The following is a 21,044-nucleotide window of genomic DNA, read 5'->3' on the forward strand; positions in this document are numbered from 1 at the left end:
AAACTGAGGCTCAAAGGGCAAGAGTCACATGTTGAAGTCAGTTTTAAAAAGGGTGATTCATTATGGAAACTAACTTGACAATAAACTATTATAAAAAATAAATAAAATATTTTAAAAAATAAAAAAATAAAAGTCACTAATGCACTAAAAAATAAAATAAAATAAAAAGAGTGATTCGTGAGTTTTCTTTCATTCATTGTGTTATAAATACTAACCAAATTCTACATCAAGTCTAATGGTGATTTGATTCCCTCAAGGACCACCCAATTCAAACTTTATGCCTACTACCATAGTGCTAGGTGCAGTGGAGAATGCAAGACGTTTTCTCCTTTGATAGATAAAAAATGTGGCCAAATGAAAAAGAATATGAAATCATCTGCTACCAAGTGCCAGCTAGCATCAGGAGTGCTATCAAAATTCAACAGCAGATTCGTGGAATGTTTCATTTGTTCGTAAACATGGAGTGGTTTCTTGTCAAATGTCAGCTCTGTTCTGGACTCTGTGGGAGGCTGTGGGAATACCACAGTGAGGGTGGACATGGTGTGTGCACTCAGGAAACTTAGAGTGGGGGCAGGAGAGACAGTACACACATTATCTAATTAACTACTTCCAGTGAATTCCATGAAGCAGCAGGTGCTGGTGGTAAGAGTATAGAGGACAAGGATCTAGCTTTGTCTGGAGAACCTAGGCCATTTCTCCTGAGGAAGACATTCAGGCTGAGATTTGAAAAATGCAGTGGTGCAGCGCTAGGAAGAGGAAGTCAAGGAGAAAAAACCTTGATACAAGAAGGAATCTTTCTCCTTTAAAAATAAGAAATTAGGTCAATGTGGCTGATGCACAGGAAGATGGAAAAGACAGACAAAGCAGAAGAGACAGGCGAGGGCCACAGCGGGTAGTTTGGGGCCCCAATTAGGATGCAGGCTTCTGTCTAACAGGAGTGGGGAACCACTGGCCAATTGTGAACAAATATGGCTTTGACTTCAGGGTACATAGTGAATTAAAAGGTTGTTACAATTAGGCTGTTACAATGCACCTGGCAGGAGATGACAGTTGCTGGAAATACACAAATGTGAGAGATATTTAGGGAGTCAAGTCAACAGCGTTTTGACTAAGCAGAGGACCAGAAAATGGAGATAGCAATGTTGAAGCCCGGATTTTTGGTTTAAAATGAAGTTTCTCTCCTCCCCCTCTTCCCTTTTAAAATGTCTCGCATTATGCTTACAGGAAAATCTCCAGTCCCGAACATGGGCCTTCCACCCTTTCTACATGCTAGCTCCTGACTGCCTCTTCAACTTGACTTCCTATCCTTCTCATCCACTCTGCGTATCCACCACGGTGACCTCCCTGCCATCCATGAAGCACAAAAGATAGGTCCCCATCTTCAGTTCTTTGCCCGATTCCTGATGAGTTTCCACTGGTATCTTCTTCCTATTCATTCTCCTTCCATCAGAGCCTTAAGCACAAATCTGAACATGTTGTCTCCTGAATAAGCTCTAGGGATCTTGTGTACAACATGGTACCTACAGCCAACAGTAATTCATTGGACGCTTAGAAACTTTTAAGAGGGTAGAGCTCATGTTGTGTTCTTAACATAATAAAATTAAATCTCTAAAAAAGAATGAAACTCTTTTTTTTAATAGTTTATTGTCAAATTGGTTTCCATATAACACCCAGTGCTTCTCCCTACAAGTGCCCTCTTCCATTACCACCACTCCCTACCCCCTTTCCCCTCCCCCTTCAGCCCTTGGTTCGTTTTCAGTATTCAGTAGTCTCTCCTGCTTTGCATCTCTCTCTCTCCCCAACTCTCTTTCCTCCTTCCCCTCCCTATGGTCCTCTGTTAAGTTTCTCCTGTTAGACCCATGAGTGCAAATATATGGTATCTGTCCTTCGCCCCCTGACTTATTTCGCTTAGCATGACACCCTCGAGGTCCATCCATTTTGCTACAAATGGCCATATTTCCTTCTTTCTCATTGCCATGTAATACTCCATTGTATATATATACCACATCTTCTTGATCCATTCATCAGGTGATGGACATTTAGGCTCTTTCTGTGATATGGCTATTGTAGAAAATGCTGCTATGAACACTGGGGTACATGTGCTCCTATGCATCAGCACTTCTGTATCCCTTGGGTAAATGCCTAGCAGTGCTATTGCTGGGTCATAGGGGAGTTCCAGAGCGACTGCACCAGTTTACATTTCCACCACCAGTGTAGGAGGGTGCCCGAATAGCCAAGGTAATATTGAAGAAGAAAACCAAAGTGGGAGGCATCATAATCCCAGACTTTAGCCTCTACTACAAAGCTGTCATCATCAAGACAGTATGGTATTGGCACAAAAACAGACACACAGGCCAATGGAATAGAATAGAGAACCCAGAACTGGGCCCACAAATGTACGGCCAATTTAAACTCTTTATAGAAATCCATCATTGGTGCCAAATTGACGTGGAATGAAGTCCAAGTCCCTATTTAGGGTTTCTCAAAGCTACTGACTAATAAAAACTATTAGTATACAGGATTATATTAGTGCCTTTAGAGGTTTGGGGGACACACAGAGAGATGCTTGATATAAATTTATGAATATTTTCAAGTTTTGTACTATAAGTTGAAGCTAAGTTGTCATGTTATTATGTAATGTGTCCATTTTATTTAAATACAGGACATTTAAAAATGTGTTTAATGTTTATTTATTTTTGAGAGAAATCAAGCAGGACAGGGGCAGAGAGACAGGGAGACAGAATCTGCAACAGGCTCCATGAGGTCAGCTCAGAGCCTAATGTGGGGGTCAAACTCACGAACCATTTTTACATGTACGGTTCAATGGTGTTGAGTACATTTATGTTGTGTATCCATCTCCAGAACTCTTTACATCTTGCAAAACTGAAACTCTGTCCCCACTAAACAATGATTCCCCATCTCTCCCCCACAACCCCTGGTTTCCACTTTCTGTCTCCCATGAATTTGACAACTCAAGGTACTTCAAATAAATGGAATTGTATGGTATTTGTCTTTCTGTTACTATCTTACTTCACTTAGCATAACGTCTTCAAGGTTCATCCATATTGTAGTATGTGTTCAATTTTCCTTCCTTTTTAAAGCTGAATCATTTTTTATGATATATATAAACTACATTTTGATTTTCCATTAGGCCATCAATGGACATTTGGATTGTTTCCACCTTGTGACTCTGTGAATATTGCGGCTATGAGCATGAGTGTATAAATGTCTGTTTGAGTCACTTCTTTCAATGTTTTTGGATGTATATCCAGAAATGAACTTGCTGGGTTATATGGTAATACTACTTTTAATTAAAATAAAACCTGCCATATTGTTTTTCATAGTGGCCACACCATTTTACTTTCCCACCACCAGGGCACAAGCATGCCAATTTCTCCACGTCCTCTCCAATGCTTGTTATTTTTTGTGGGTTTTGCTTATTTTTTTAGAGTGGCCACCCTAATGAATATGAGTTGATATCTCTTTGTGTGTTTGATTTTTATTCCCCTAATGCTTAGTGGTGGAAAGCATCTCTTCTTGTATGGGAACACTTTTATGTTGCCCATTGAAGTGATGTTCTAAGAATTCCCAGCATCCTTCCATTTTCCCTGAGATTGAGATGTATGATCTGAGCAGACATGCAAAGCTCTCCAGCTTTGAGGCATAATCTACCTTTTCTGTTCCTTCACAGGTACCATGTTTTCTGGGATATCAGATAGAGTCCCTTTCTTATTGTGTGTTCCACATTTCCCCTCCCCTTGCACTTTGTACATAGCTTTCTTGGCCTGGAATGATTTTCTCCTTCTTTTCCACTTGTCAAAGTCTTATTCTATCTTCATGGCTAATTATAAATCCTCTCCACCCCCACACTGGTCCTGATCCAACTTCTATAAAGAGAAAAATCACCCTCATTTCTATTTTCCATAGCACTTTTTCTATTTTACTGGTATCAGGCCTGCGTCATGGTCCTCGCGAGACTCTGAGCTCTTTGAAGACTGGCTTCATCACGTTTGCAACCTCAGCAGTGAGCCCCGGGCCTGATGCATGTTTGGAGCTCCCAGATATGTCTTCCTCCTGTGAATAGAGGGAGAGAGCTTTGCAGACAGGAAGAGCATGAGTCTGACTCCATATTAGAAAGTAGAATTTACATTTTCACAGAAGTAATGGGGCTTTGCAAAAGTTTAAGAAACTGCACACAGCTGGACATTTGAATTCTTTGGAGGCTAGAAGTCTCACCAATGGGACCAGGCTTCACATAAGAAATTTTCAATAGCTCGATCAAAGCCGGGGAGTGAAGAGCGGAGGGAACAGTGGCTTACAGAAAGAGCTTACAGCTTGCCTCGCAGTGTCTTAGAAGAGTCGATAAAACTTTAAAATCAATATGCTGATGAGGTGCCAGCTAGAAACCATCACGGAATAGGCTGATGTTGTCATAGGGATCTAAGAATAACCATAGAGCACAAGTCCGCGTCCTATGCCTGATCCCTGTCCCTAGGTATCTGTATAGTATAAAATCTTTGGAAACTCAGCAGTTCAGCGGTTGTGGATGGGAAAGAAAACAAAATCCTGTTTTTACAAGTTTTATTTAAAAATAAAGGATAATTGTGGGAAAATTTTTTTTCTCCATAATATTTTATTGTCAAATTGTTTTCCATACAACACCCAGTGCTCTTCCCCTTAAGTGCCCTCCACCATCACCACCACCTCTTTTTAAAACCACAAAAAAGGCTTAGCCATATCAGAAACGATATAGAAGTGACCCCAATGAGCAGTTAAGTGTGCTCCGTTTGTGTTCCGTGAACACATTCTGGCATGACTGAGACCATGAATATACATTTTCCTATATTTCTTTATTAATGTAACAATTGTATTGCCTCATGTTGTTGAGAAAACTCTGCAAACATCACTTTTAAAGAGCCGCATAAGTTCTTTTACAATTTATTAAATATTTTTCTATTTTCAGACATTGGAATAGTTTCCAGTATTGAACTGAATACCTGTGTACATGAAACTTCTAGAAATGTTTTATGTTATATCCTTAAATACTGTGAAGTGAAGATGATTAATGCCTACCCAACAACGCTATTTTAAGAATTATGAGAGTATTTGCCAAAAGTACCTACCATGCATTTTTGTGCATCCTGAAATCTGAAGACAAATAATCTAATTTTGTTTTAATATTGATATGATAATAGAAAAGTGAGTAATGATAGGCTTGAAATCAGGGGATCAAAGTGTATTATACCAAGTATACATTACTAAATTGTCAGAAATTTTTATTTCATTACCACAAATCTTTTTTAATGTCCTTCTCTTTCTGAAATAATGTATATATATTATAATTCTAATTATATTAATTATATGTTCATATGCAGATGCACACACATGTGTATTATTGATTATATAAAACTATACTGTTGGGATTTCAGTTTAGATATTTCTGAACCATCCTACACACTGCAAAATAATAATGTAACATGTTACTAATAATCTGGAAAAAAAAAACAAATCCAAATGGCAATCGGCTGGTTTATGAAACACAGAAAAAAATTAATAATTCAAATACAAAGTGTTCTGATGACTCAGATTTAACATATTTAATAAAGTATCTTTAAAGATCATTATTTTTAACAAATAATTTTATTGTTTTATAAAATAACTTATTCAAACCTCTCTCTGAATGTCGATGTATCTTCCTGCCAGTGTCTGTAAAAGGGGTGTTTTTTAAAGGGATTTTAACCCTTTTATTCATGGTTTGGAGGACCTACATTTTTAAATTTCTTCATTCTCCATTGACTCTCTCAATCCATCATTATTTTCCTCTGTACTACACGATGGATGAAGCATGGAAATCATCTATTAGGCAGCTAGCACACCAGGGATAGAAAATGTCTGGTAGAAAAGAATATTGTCTGTTTAATTGAAATTTAGCAGCAACTAAAACACAACATCCAAGAAAGCCTTAACATTGACTGCTGATCCCCAACACTCAGCAGTAAGGGGCAGTTCGGAAAATCGAGTCACTCAGAAATTGTTTAGCCAAAGAAAGTGTCTTGAGAGGCTTCTGCTTCTGGGTTGAGGTTATGAGAATGGGAATTACCTTTACTGGAAATAAATCACATTGTTTTCTTCACAGGTGGCTCAATTTAGCTGTTTAATCTGAGAGAAATGACAGATTTAAGAGCAGAGGGAAAAACTCTTGGTTCATCAGGTTTGGAAGAGTTTGAAAGATATTTTATCTCTGTTTCAGTGTTTCCATCTGATAATCAGTTGTGTAGACTATAATTTCAGAGTAATTTGAAGCATGGAAAATAGAAAGGCTTACAAATAGGTGTGCTTTGGAGTGGCATATAGATGGTAGTGGGCTAAGGTATTTGTTTAGAAATAATATGTTTTTTTTCTGTCAGGTTTAATAACTTGCCCAAAATATATGTGTACAGATTTTCTTAGACAGTTTTCCAAAGGAAAAGGTCATGCAATTTCGATGAATGGCCACATAATGTACTCTATTTGGTCAGGACAGGAAACTAGCTGAGGTAGGAAAATAAATAGTTTAGAAAAACATGCATGCTTTCTACCTGAAAGTAATACAAATACAAATCTTTATTTTGCTGAACTTTATTATAGCTCTATAAACTGCAAATGTAAATGGGACATACATAATTCAAAAAGAAATGTAAGAACTGAAATATACTGACTTTAATGCACAAATAACCATAATGCTTAATAAAGAACAGTGAATCCATGCCCATGCTTAGAAAATCGAAGCGCAGTCAGTTCAGCATCCAACTTCCGCTCAGGTCATGGTCTTGCAGTTTGTGTGAGCCCCGCATTGAGCTCTGTGCTGACAACTCAGAGCCTGGAGCCAGCTTCCAATTCTGTGTCTCCCTCTCTCTTGCCCCTCCCCCACTTGCTCACTCTCCCCTGTCTCTCAAAAATAGATAAACCTTTAAAAAAGGAAAATCTAATAACATATTTTACAAACATGCAATGCACAAAATTATCATCACCCCCCAGAGTCATATGTTGTGGGTGCACACGTACTAAGACTTGACCTAGCAGAACACCTAAAAGTGTATTCTTTAAACTGATGTCTCTGACTCTATGACATAAAGTCTAGGAATTGACATACAGGAAAAGGCTGATGGGGGAAATGCACAGTTTGTGAAGACTGAACAGCCAGGAAATATCCTGAGAAAACACTATACTCAAGAAATAAATTTTTAGAGATGCCTGGATGTCTCAGTCTGTAGAGTATGGGACTCTTGATTTCAGGGTTCTGAGTTTGAGCCCCAAGTTGGACATGGAGCCCACGTAATTAAAATAAATAAATAAATAAATAAATAAGTAAATAACATTTTAAAATAAAAGACAAAAAAGAATAGTAAAATTAAAAAAAAAACTATTAACCGTGCTTCTAATACCTAATGACATTAAGGTATATCAGCATTGGGTAAGCTGAACTTCTGGCTGAATGTGCTTAGTCGCTGTTTTACCTTTACATTCAATTTTCACTTTATCAGATTTCATGAGAGCTGAAGGATATGACGTCACACCTGCACCCTGGTCTATCCCCAGTGTCCGTCGACCAGTTTCTACGCTCCTTGGAAAGAGGAGACTGTGCTCACGTGTGTCTGCTTGGCTTTCCTGCACAAGATTCCACAGCCTTTGTACAAAACAGGCATTCAATAGACCATTATGCAAGGTGCCATTGATTTTTTTAAAGTCGGCACTACTAGAAAGCTACCGACGTCTCTCTGCAGGATCTCAAGCAGATTGGCAATGCCTAATCGTTTCTGCACTACCTGAGATAGGCATGCCAGAGACAGGATGAGATGGTAAGGATAGAGCATTGGAGGAATGCTGGGTAAAGGGAAAGTATCAACTATGTATCCGTTTCACTCTCCTTGGTCATGGTGTCAACATTTGCTGTGTTGACTCCAACGCTGTTCTAGGCACGTGGAGATGCAGCATAAAACAAAACTCACAAGAAAAGAGTGTGTGAGGGGGTGGCCTGTGTAATCTAGTGGAGGCATGATAAACCCAATTAATTAATTAATTATTATGCCTATATTGGAAGAAGACGAATGTTTTAAAGGTAAGAGGGATGGGGAGACATTGGTTAGTGAGTTAGGGAATAAAAAGGGCCAGGTCGTGAAGACACCAAATCCAAAAAGCTTTGATGCAAGAGTTGGGTCTGGTGTGTTCAAGAAATAGTACAGGGGCACAGTGGGTGGCTCAATCAGTTGAGAGTCTGACTTTTGATTTCGGCTCAGGTCATGATCTCACAGTTTGTGGGATGGAGCCCTGTGTTGGGTTTCACGCTGACAGCATGGAGCCTGCTTGGGGTTCTCTCTCTCTTCCTCTCTCTCTGCCCTTCTCTGCTCATGCTCTCTCTCTCTTTCTCAAATTAAATAAATAAACATTAAAAAAGAAATAATACATTGATTTTCCCCTTTAATTACTCAGGTAAAAAGAAAGAGTATCAGTCCTGTGTGGGTTTCCAGTTTTTTTTCTTAAGCAAAGCAAGAAAATACAATAGTTGCTTTTGTTGAGACATGTCTGAGTTATTCCACCAGATGAGGACCAAAAAGGGCCCATGATCAGGTACTCTAAAATAAAGTAGGAGTCAGGACTCCTGTAGGCTGAAGGCACAACAGCCCTACTTGTGGGAATTTTCCATGGAAGAGATGCCAAGTCTGAACAGACCAGTAAAGGGTTAACTTCAAGATGGAAGGCTGCAGAAAAATTGTCCTAAAAGAATGGACGTCACAGAGCTAATGGAGAAATATTCATATACAAGATGTAGAGAAGTAAGCTCCTATTCCTCAGAAAATTTTGCATGTGGTAAAGGCAAATGACATGGTAAGGACTTTGTGGATAACCTCCCTTTCAATATGTCTGATTTTTTTTTATTTTTCTACCTCATGGAAAAACTAAAGCAAGGAAAGATGTAAAGAATTGGATGCACTGCTATATAAGAAGAAACTGCGCCTTCTGTCGGGTTCTTGTTTGGATCACTTCCCATCTCTTTGTTCCAATATAGATGCAGTTTCCCTTCAATAGCATTGGGAATGTAGTGAAGGGACAGAAATTTGGAGAAAGCTGAGATAATCTTAGGATGCTTCTCTGAAGATACTCTGCGGCTGCCATCTTGATAAGGAAAATGTGGGCTCACTGGAACTCCTAAATGATGATAACCTTGCAGGCTTGTCCACTGCCTGGCATAAAAGCATGTGACAAACTTTCACTGAGTTAATGGATATTAATAGATTCACATGGACTAAGGTGGAGTAGTCATTTCCACGCAGAAAAGCATTGCAGAAACAAACATAAAGAAGACTGACTCCTGGACAGTTATATAGTTCTGGATTATTCAATAGAATCTTTTGGAGATTAAAAACAACTTTGAACCCAAGCCCTTTTATGCATGGATACACATTTATGTAAATATATTCTATTAAGTACGAAGACTTCATATTTAGCACAATCTTCTTCATCCTTCTTCTACAATAGTAGATCTGTGGACAGAAAGCTATTAGCACTCATCCAAACTCTGGGTACAGAAATGTAGATAATGCATATGACCAGGGGGTTGTGAACCTTAAAACAGGACAGTTTTGAGTTGCAGTGATACGATAGTGGCATGGCCCTCGAAGCCCTGCCCCTTCACCCACAGGAAAGGCAGGTTGAATAGTTTCTGAATTTTGTTGAGTCGGGTGGGTAAGCTCAGGGATTCCTGTATGGCTCACTGTCCAGGATCCCTCAGCAAGGTCAGGAGCCCCCCTCCCCGAGTCCCCAGGGCAATGGACCAGACACTATGTATCAAAAAAATTAACATAATTTTCTGGCCACCAAATAAATCTAGATGAGCCTTAATAAAGCATGACTCTTGTTTAGGTAGAAGTATATACTGTTGATGAGAATTCGCAGAGATATTTTAATTTAATACTACTACATTACTTGTATATATCAGTTTAACTTTACCTATGCTATATTATTTTATCATCATAGTATCACTCTAAGATAGGTAAATAAAGGTTTGCTCATCAGAATAGAAGTATTGCCAGTGATTTTGCTTTTGTTTTCTCTCCTCCCTCCCTCCCTCCCTTCTTTTCTCCCTTCTCCCTTTTTCCCTCTCTCCCTTCCTTGCTTCCTTCCTTCCTTTCCTTCCTCCCTTCCTTTTCTTTTTTTGTCTCTCACTACCCCCAATACCTGTGTAGCCAATTTAAATCAGCTTTGTTAAAATGTGGTATGGTTTCTCTTTTCCTGAAAAGATGTTGTAGTTGGGACTCCCAGAGGAGGTGTTCTAGGATTGACTTGGTCGTGCTGTTGGCCAGGTGCACAGTGCTGAGTTAATTGACAATGCAACATGGAATCTGCTAACCTGTGTCACAGAGTGGCATCAAGTTAATACAATTTATCAACTTTGGTTGTTTGGAATGAAGTAACTTTCAAAGCAGATATTATGGAGAACTAAGTAGCTAATACATCTAGTGTTACTAAAGTAATGATGACCATAAGGATTTTGTATTGATTTGGCTGCTTTCAAATTCACAGAACTGTTTACAGAAAGAAACCTAGAGCTCTGTGCTATAAACTACCAGCTCAGGTAAGAGCCAATCGGCAGGCTTATTATAGTAAAAATAGCCAAAAGGAAACCCATGGAATCCCTTTCTTCATTGGAACGGTAAATCAAAAGTATCACCACCAAGGGAATTATAGGAACCTGTATTATTATCAAAGATTTGGAAATGCAGGCAAATTCCTACCATGTCCCCACTTATCCACCATTGGACTGGTGCAAAAGACCATGGCTCTTGGGGAATAACTATAGGTTTTCATAAAAGTTATAAGGTAACTGGAGCAAATCAACCTGTCTCCTAGAGCCTGACACACAGCTGTTTATCTAGCACATTTTTTCCCTCCTTATCCTGATCTGCAAGGACTACTAGCTGTCTATTTTTCACCTGTTAGGAACCACAGCACTTCCTGTCCAGGTTCACCTGTCTGGGACCTCCACTGTCCTGTTTCAAGGGAATATCGAGTCCCATGCTCTCTGATGTAACCTAGTTCACAGAGGTCATGGCTGTAGGCACATTCCACAAAATTCACACTCGTCTTCACTGATGGCAACCTCCACTGATGATGATTGCTGATTGAACCTAATGAGCAGGTAGAAGCCAGTATTCTAGATAACTGATTCAGACACATACATGCCAGAGGATAAGAAATACTTATCTAATGAAAATTTGTGAGCCTTCCACCGTTGGGAAATTTCTGGACACTCAGTGATTTGGAATACTATACAATTGTCCCTCTAAGTGAAAAACAGTTGCTATACTTCATGCCACATGGTAGGTCTCTTTGGACTATAGAGGCAAGCACACATTAGTGAGTGTGCTAATACCACACATTTATTAAGTAACCTATAAAGTGACCTGCTTTTAAAGAAAAACCCTTAAAGTGAAAGTAGTCTACAAAGGTTAGAGGAACCTACAAAATGGCTGGTTTTGAAGGAAAAACTAAGCACTTCATCATGTACTCTATAATCCAGTTTACCCTGTTAGTTAGTTCATCCTTGAGACTTACGAGAGTCTCCAGTGATCTACTTATTTAAGGCAAATAGACATGTTTTACGGAGCATCTATAAACCACAAGAGAGGAATCACAGTGCAGACCTAGAGATGTTTATTTTAAAAGGAAGAAGTCTCCCTCGAGGTCCATCCATTTTGCTACAAATGGCCAGATTTCATTTTGTCTCATTGCCATGTAGTATTACATTGTATGCATATATATATATATATATATACCACATCTTCTTGATCATACTAAGCAAAATAAGTCAGGCAGGGAAGGACAGATACTGTATGTTGTCACTCATAAGTCTAACAGGAGAAACCTAATAGGAGACCATGGGAATGGGAAATGAAGTGAGGCAAACCATGAGAGATTTTGAATGCTGAGCACAAACTGAGGGCTGAAGAGGGAGGGGGAAGCGGAAGGGGGGGTGATGGTCATAGAGCAGGGCACTTGTGGGGAAGACCACTGGGTGTTAAATGGAAACCAACTTGGTAATAAACTATATCTTTAAAAACCCATAAGAATAAAGATGCCAATCTCAAAAAAAAAAAAAAAGGAGGAGGAGGAGGAAACAGAAAAGAAAGGAAAAGAGAAAGAAAAGAAAAAAAGAAAAGAAGAAAAAGCCATGCCTTTCTGGACAGATAATTTTTTTTTGAGAAGTCCCATATTATGTTCCTGGGTTCTGATAGTATTGGAAAGCCTAATTATGAGACTTCAGTGCTTATACAACCTGACCTTTCTGTCATAAAGCAGATGTTACTGGGTCCACTAAACCATAAAGTTGGTCGTACATGAGTTACTCACCATCAAATTAAAATGGTATATATAAGCAATCTTCTTTGAGCAGATCTTGAAGTCACAGGTAAGTATCTGAGACTCATATATCACCTACACATGTTTCATTGTCTCCTCTTGCTCAATCTATACCTGGGATCCCATTGGGCAATCAGCATTACTGAGGAGAAAAACAAAATTTGACCTTGAGTACACATGTTCCTGCACTATATGTTGGTACCAACTACAAGTATTTTTAGTACCATTGCCCCCTCTTCCTTATCCACAGCGACTAATTTTCAAGACCCCCCCCAGTAGATATCTAAAACTACAGATGGTATAGAACCCTGGATATACTGTCTTTTCCCAGACATACACACAGATACTAAAGTTTAATATACCAATTAGGCACAGTAAAGGATTGTCAATAATTACTGCTAATAAAATAGAACTTAAATTATAACATCCTGTAAAAAAAAAGTTATGTGAATCTGGTCTGTATCTCTTACTCTCTCCCTCTCAAAGTATCTTATGACACTGTAATCACGTCTTGCGATGTTGTGAGGTGATGAAGTGCCTACAAGAGGAGATGAAGGGGGATGAATGATGGAGGCATTGTGATGTAGCATTAGGCTATTATTGACCTTCTGACACGTTGTCAGAAGGAAGATCGTCTGCTCTGGACAGTGGCTGATGGCAGGGAATTGAAACCAGGGAACACAAAACCACGGATAAGGGAGGGAGGACTGTAAGACAGCCACAAATAAGAATGTTCCTGAAAGGTAGTAGTGAAGGAGAATCTTCACAGTACAGAGAATTTTAAACAATGCATTTGGTGGTTCATTTTAGCTGGACTGAAAAATGGCCAAGGATATTGATATATACATTGATTCATCAGCATAACTAAACAGACAAGGACTTGAAGGGAAATAGATTGGTGATAAGGAGGTTTAGGGAAAAGTTTGTAGATGAAACTCTCCAGATAGACATAGAGACTGGATATTTTTGTCTTATGTGAATGTTCACCAAATACATCCATTGTAGTCTCTCACTTGTCCACTCATCAAATGGCAAAGATTATAAATTCTATGGAATTAGGGCCAACCCTTCAAACCAGGAATGCCTTATTAACTATCACAATATTCCACCTCGCATTGCTTCTGAGCAAGAAACACATTTGTCAACAATAACAAAAATAGCTCTAATGGATTTATGGACATACAATTAACTAATTTTACCATATGTGTTAACTAATTAGAATTTAAATAAAAACCTGAAATAAAAAAAAAGAATGAACTAATCTTCCCATGTACCCCATGACTCAGAAACAGTCGGTCTGATAAAATGGTAGAGTAAGCTACTGAAATTTCAAACTTATAGTGTCAGTTGGGAGGGGATATGATGAAAGATTGGGGATACATTTATACAGTATTTTTTTTGAGCAGTAATCAGTATAAGATGTGGTCTAATGTGTGAAACATTAAGTTGCAAAATCACAAAATAGAAATGGAAATAATTTCTCCTTCTATTAACACTAAGTAATCCACTCACAGAAATTTTGTTTTGAATTTTGCTGGCTTACAGGTATCCATTCCCCCAAAGAGGTATGCTTCTACTGGGAAATACAACTTCATTCCGTTGAATTGGAATTTGAGACTGCCACCTGGCCAGTGTGGATTTCTCACATCACTGCATCAATAGGTAACAAAGAGTGTGATTCTACTGGCTTCAGTAGACTGTCAAGGAGAAGTTGGGTTGTTGGGATACAATGGGGGAAGGGAAGTTATTGTCTGGACCCCAGGATATTCTGTGGCATGCCTCTTAGTACGTCCATGTTCAGCAATAAAAGTTCACTGGTAACTACGGCAACCAATTAAATTAAGAACCACAGAGATTCAGTGCTAACTGAGGAGAAACTGGACAGGAAACAAGTAGTGGAAAAAGGATGCTATAAATGCCACCTATAGCTTTGTGACTAATTACAGCAACAAAGACTATAGCAGACTGTTCCTTGCATGATTTTACATATGCATAAAGTATATATTATACAAATATTAACAATGTCCATACAACATTAACATAGATCAACCAATTTTATCTTTCTCCACTCCTCTTATTATTTGATATGACTTTTGTCTCCCCATTTGTATTTAGTTTACAAATTATTCAAATGGGGGATTGGAAGTGCACTGGAAAAAGAATAAACATTTCTCAGATATGAGTTCAGTAACTTTTTTCATGGAGTGGGTACCATGACTATTGGAAACTTGAGCCTCTGCTTTTGAAAGAGAGTGGGGGGGGGGAGTACCTTTGTTTTCACGAGGGACCAGACCAAGACACGAAACCATTATTATTACATGGCAGTGCACACAACTAATAGGAGAGTGCACATGAATACTGAGATTCCCAGAGGGTAAATATGCTTGTTATCGGTCTATGTCCCTTGGCTACAAACCAACTTTTCTATATTCCACTTTGTGATTCTAAAGCTTAGACTGAGGATATGACATTTTGCAAGCTTGCCTGAAACTAACTGCCTCTGTTTCCAAGAACCAGAATTTCTAGAAGGATAATGAAAAGTGAGAGAAGAAGAAAAAAGACTTTTTCAGCAGAGGTAGAGTCATGAACCCTTCAGAGCTTTGAGAACCCTCTTCTTGGGTAAACTTCTAAGTTCTTTGGCTCTGCAGTTATCATTTCTGATATGCTAAATGATTACTTTTTTTTTATTCAACCCTCAAATACCTCCTGACATAAAACCAATTCCCTATATTAAATTACATCTGTTAGAATGCCTAGGGTGGTTTCTCTCTTTCTGATCCAATAACAAATAAAGCATGTTATTATTTGGATTTGGGGATTGTTTACAGAAGTATTCAATCATATTTTTAAGTTGCCTTTAGAAGGTCCTTTCTTAACCCAGTAAATCATTCATAATAAGTGTTTAAGTTCAAAGTCATAGAATCAAATTGGGTAGGTGGTGTAAGGACGGGCATAACAGTGGTAAAATTTAGAACACTTAAAGTAAGAAGATGTTTTTCCAATAGACCCAAATGGAATTTTTTATTGCGTGTGGTTGGAAATGTCAGTTGTTTTCAAGCTCGGTTTTCAGCTAGGGTCTGTGAACTCCTGATAACCCCTGAGACATTTTCAGGGGGTCCAAGAGTTCAAAACTATTTTCATCTTATTATTATTAAGATATTATTTGTTATTTCCACAGTATTAACACTCATACTGGCAGTGCAGAAGACATAGAGATCAAAGTGCTGACACCAGTATTAGAATTAAGGGAAATGACATTAGACTGCATCATATTGTACTTTTTACTACCACACACTCCCTGGTAAAAAAGAACATAAATTTCATTCAAGAAGATCCTTGAAAACGCAGTCAAAATGACAAACTTAATTAAACTTTGCCTCTTTATGTTGCTTTTTAAATATTCTGTTTGACAAAATGGGAAGTGTGCATAAAGTACTTCTTATGAATATCACAAGAAAAGCACTAGTGTTTGAGGTATGAGCTTAACTGGCCACTTTTTTCCCACATGGAACATTATTTTTAATTAAAAGAAATACAGATAGATAAAATATAGTGATTTTAGTGTTAGACTGTTTGGCAGAAAATGCTTCAAAAATTAACTGGGTAGATTAATCCCTTCAAGAAAACCATCGACCAATTGTGTTAACAAAGGCAAACAAGCTCTCGAGCAAATATAAGAATCATGGAAAATGTGTGTCCACCTTTATAAAATGTAGTAGCTTCCCAAAACTTAAAGACATTTCTGATATCAATGGTAATGTTAATGAGCATGTGGGTTTTTGAAAAAATACATATTATATGATAAATCATGTCCACATTTGGAATGCCTACATAATTTAGCAAGGTAGCATTTTACAAATGGTCAATGCAAGATGAAATAAAATCATCTGTGGCTAAAACATCCAATCAACATACAAGATATAGCAAATAAACTTAATGTAACAGAGTTTTGATTTTTAAGATTTCACTTTCAGTTAATCATTTTAAAACTTTCACTTGTTGAGTTTTAGTGTAATATCAAAAAAGAGTATTCACAATGATCTTAAAGGACTATTAAAACACCTCTTCTGCTTCCAACTGAAGGTCAATATAAAAGCTAACTGTTCTTTGTATACTTCAACCAAAAGAATATATTACAACAGATTGATTCATGATAGCCAGTTGTCTTTTATTAAGCCAGACATTAAAAAGATTAGCAAAGATGAAACCACTGATACCCTTTCTGCTATTTGGGGTGGTTTTTTTTTTTTGCCATTAAAATTTTTATGTATGTTAGTAAGGCACCTGCATGGCTCACTTGATTGACCATCCAACTCTTGATTTCAGCTCAGGTAATGATCCCAGAGTCATGAGACTGAACCCCTCATCAGGCTCTGCTCTGAGCATGGAGCCTGCTTAAGATTCTCTTTCTCTCCCTCTCTCTCTCTCTCTCTCTCTCTCTCTCTCTCTCTTGCTTGCTCTCTCTCCCTTTGCCCCTCTCCCCCACTCTCAAGCTTTCTCTTTCTCTCTCAGATAAAAATAAAAAATAAAATAAAATGAATTAAAAAAATGTTATGTAGAGGGGCATGGGTGGCTCAGTCAGTTAAGCGTCCAGCTTCAGCTCAGGCCATGATCTCATGGTTTGTGGGTTTGTGGGGTCGAGCCTTGTGTGGAGCTCTGTGCTGACAGCTCAGAGCCTGGAGCCTCTTTCAGATTCTGTGTCTCCCTCTCTTGCTGCCCCTACTGCACTCCCACTCTCTCTCTTTTTCCATCTCTCTCAAAAATAAATAAACATTTAAAAATGTTATGTATGTAGCCTGTAATGGGTTTGTGACAGTTATCTTTAAAATATCTAATAAGAATTTTAAAATAATAATGAGTTTTAATTTCTAATACAGTAGATATGCATAAACACAATCTTTGGAAACAAAAGCCTTTTAGAAGCCTCAATAAATTTTAAAGGTGAAAGGGACAAGGAGACCCAAAATTTGAGAATTGCTGACATATGTCATTTTCCATGAAAATATAAATATAGATACTTATTTAAATTGATCTCAGTAGTACTATCCATCAATAGGAATCATTTTCTTATTTATTCCCATGTCAAGTTGGGAAGTCAAGATCCTACTTGGAGATGGAGTGATATATAGGACTCAAGCTAAGTCTATGAACTGTGAGGATCTTGATGTTTTCTGACAAGATTTTATTACTCATTGGTATGCATTTTTAAGTGCATGTGGTTTTCTTTCTGAGATTCTCTTTAGAGACTTCGGTTTTATGACCTGTCTTTTTGGCTCACCTCTGCATATGCTTGCATGTGTACGTTACCACCACAAGTGAGAGGATCCTACATAGCAGCGCTGGCTCTCTGTTCCTTGATTTGCCTTTTGAGTTATTTAAAAATCGGGATGACTACATTATAGCCTTACAATGACCCTTTGTTTAAAAGATATATACGCCAGGGAAAATTTCCTTCCCAGTATCATAAAGTCACTCCACAGCCAAGAGTTCAAATAAGTACTTCGTCTATCTTTAAAGAAATTCGACTAATTATTGCAATCCAACCAAACTGTGAATTCACCTCTAAAAATAGCCTTTTCGGTGGCTGTATTAGTTAAGATAAAACAATCCTTGCACATGTATATGTTCAAGGCTAACGAGAAGTGCCATCTGTACAACTGGAATATTTTCACACTCCTCTCTATTATACAAAACAATAAACCCTCTCCAGCTGATTTCTCTCATTGTGAAATGCAAATTGCCTATAAAAGTCCTCAGGGTGCGAGAAGACACTTATCAAACAGACATTACACATGCATTCATAGAAACTCGGCAGCCTCAGACTCTATTTTAGATGCATTAAGGACCAGAAAACATAGGTGCGAACATGTTCTGGGTAGCTATAATAATTATGGCCTGAAGTAGCTATATTGGCTAAGATATGAGGATTACTCTACTGCTCCCACTAACTTTTGATCTACTACGCACCTGCCTCCTACCCAGAGAAGTAAAATCTTCAGAAGAGAAGAAAATAAAACAAAACACACTTACACGTGAGGTTTAAAAGACTACTCAAAATTATTAATCTGGTCTTTATGAGTCAACTACATTTTAAATGCCACATACTCAATATTACACACTGCTTACTCCTTACCAAAGATTTGTGTGTTTGCCTGTGGGATAAATTGACTGTTGGTAACAGGCAATGCAAGTTCCATGGGGTTAATGAACTTGAAGAAGCCACATAAACTTTCCTCTTCAAATTCACTCTTGCCCATGGCACATGAATACCTGAACAGGGGGGTGGGGGGGGAGTTTCACAAAAAACAGCTCAGGTCTCAATTTGCACAAAAGGAGAGAAAAGAGTGCAAAGGCTTTAGAAACAAATTTAAATTGAAAATATGTGGAAGATATCAATGTTCTGAAATAAAATTAACTGAGGATATTCTAAATTTTAAAACATCTTAGAAGCCAATAACTTAATATGTGACTTTATTTCCCATGATGCTTGGTTCTTAGATATCATACCCAATAAAAATATATTCTTGGGTGTATTTTTACTACATAATGAAAGAATATCTTATAATACATAAACAACTATCTTTAAGAAGAAACAAAATAGAAGTGTCTTCACATAAACTGTAAAAAAAGAGGGGGGCCTGGTTTAGAGTAAACCTTTACATTCTGCTTCCTGAGGGAAATATGCATAATTATATCTCATCATGAGATTTCATTTCTTTTTAAAGGGCCATTTCTAAAATTTGAATTTGCATAGCAGTGAGCCAAATATATATTACAAACCTTACACTAAAATTCAAGTCCCTTGTCCTACCAGAGAAGCAATTAAGGACCAATCATTTTTAATGCATCATAAATAATCTTCACACTTGCTGTTAAGTTAATTAATATAATCAGTAAAGCCAAATGCATCAAAATGAAGCTTATTTTGCAAACATGCAAAACGTTCTGCCTCATTGCCCCACCACCAAAATTAAATGACATTTTACTAACAACTTTTTCCAAGTTGAGTCCAAATTCCATCTTTTAAAAAAGATCACCAGAAACAGCACAGTGTATGTTCCAAATGATTAGCCATTGGAAGTGGTAGCGGTGTGCCGAGTTACCTAGCCAGCATTCAAATACACTGGTACCAACCCAAAGTTAGAGGATTTGGTTCTTAGGACTATATTATAAATCATAACATAATTAAGACATTATAATGCATGTTCATGTGTACCTCACTTCTGCCAGTAAGATCTGAGGCTGTTTATGAGCATTCATCGAGCAAAAAAAAAATCTATATATATATCTATATATCAGAACAAAGTTGGAGAAAGTTTCAGCACAGCCAGGCTTATTAAACAACCTCAGACCAACCAACGCATTAGTATTTGGGACTTTAAGAATTTGCACCAATCAGTCTTCCTAATAGTTGTGTCCTCCAGGCTAATTCACTTTGTAATGTTTGTCAAACTGCTAGTGCTTTCAGAGGGAGATGAACAACCTCAAACCTTTTGGTCTCATGATTATCCCCTCCTGCCTTTAAATTTTTTTTAATGTTTTTATTTTTTGAGAGAGAGAGACAGCATGAGAAGGGAAGGGTCAGAGAGAGCGGGAGACACAGAATCTGAAAACAGTCTCCAGGCTCTGAGCTAGCTGTCAGCACAAAGCCTGATGCGAGGCTTGAACCCACCACCCGTGAGATCATGACCTGAGCCGAAGTCAGATGCTTAACCGACTGAGCCACCCAGGCGCCCCTCATCCTGCCTTTAAAGTGCCTGCCACCCTCCTCATTCTCAGGTCTCCTTTCCAATGTCCCAGACCTGCATACTAGTCCCAGTGCTCCATCTCCAGCCTATTTGTTGTAATTGATTTCTTGGGTGTTGTGTCCTTTCCCTGGATATATTCTATTCAGATAATTTGCCCAGAGAAGCCATTATGTTACCCCCAGAACGGTTGGGCTAGTCTGTACTTCAATCTTCAGTTTTATCCATCCATTTGTGCACTGTCTGCAAATTAGTAATGAAGGAACCATTTTACAGTAATCACAAATACTCCCGTCCCCTCCAACTCTGAGACGTGTTGAAACATGCCCTCCAACGAGATCAATTTCTTTTCCATCGAGTAAACACAGAGATGGAATTTCTGAGAACTGCTACCAACATGAAGTGGGATGACTGTCTTTTTTTCCTCTTAATACCCAAATAATAATAATAATAATAATAATAATAATAATAATAATAAGTTATCAAAAGAAACCAAACCAGGAACAAAGCATATAGTGATATCAAGAGCTCAAAAGTTCAAATGATGGAAAGGAGCACAAGATTCTAGCGCAGTTTGAGCAAGATGGGTGTGGTGCCTACCCCAACCTAACTCTCAGAAATGCTACCAAAATAGGTCTTTGACTTTGCAATTTTGGACTTAGGCTAAAATTAAAGAGATTCTGCACTGTGGGCATGTCCTTCCCCGCCATTCCACCTACCTGCAGAGAGGAGACATCGAAGGGATGAGTGAATGGGAGCAAGGGAACAGCCAGGACCAACTCGGGCACGTCCATAGACGCGGGGCTCCACACTGTGCTGAGGGAGGGTCCTGGGTCCTGACTGAAGCCCTGTCCACCTGCACATCCCAGCACAGGAAAAGCAAGAAAATTTGAAAGGGGAAAC

General features: G+C 38.2%; 1 long non-coding RNA gene across 1 annotated transcript; it reads right to left on the reverse strand.

The window, feature by feature from the left end:
• Positions 1–3,917: 3,917 nt before the first annotated feature.
• Positions 3,918–12,953, reverse strand: LOC115302599. The gene is made up of 3 exons (XR_003913550.1): positions 12,867–12,953; positions 12,388–12,538; positions 3,918–4,074 (listed from the first exon to the last, which is right to left on the reverse strand). It is a non-coding gene; the product is annotated as an uncharacterized LOC115302599 (long non-coding RNA).
• Positions 12,954–21,044: the final 8,091 nt, after the last annotated feature.

Source organism: Suricata suricatta, chromosome 9 (genome assembly GCF_006229205.1).
Source record: "Suricata suricatta isolate VVHF042 chromosome 9, meerkat_22Aug2017_6uvM2_HiC, whole genome shotgun sequence".
NCBI classification, from domain to species: domain Eukaryota; kingdom Metazoa; phylum Chordata; class Mammalia; order Carnivora; family Herpestidae; genus Suricata; species Suricata suricatta.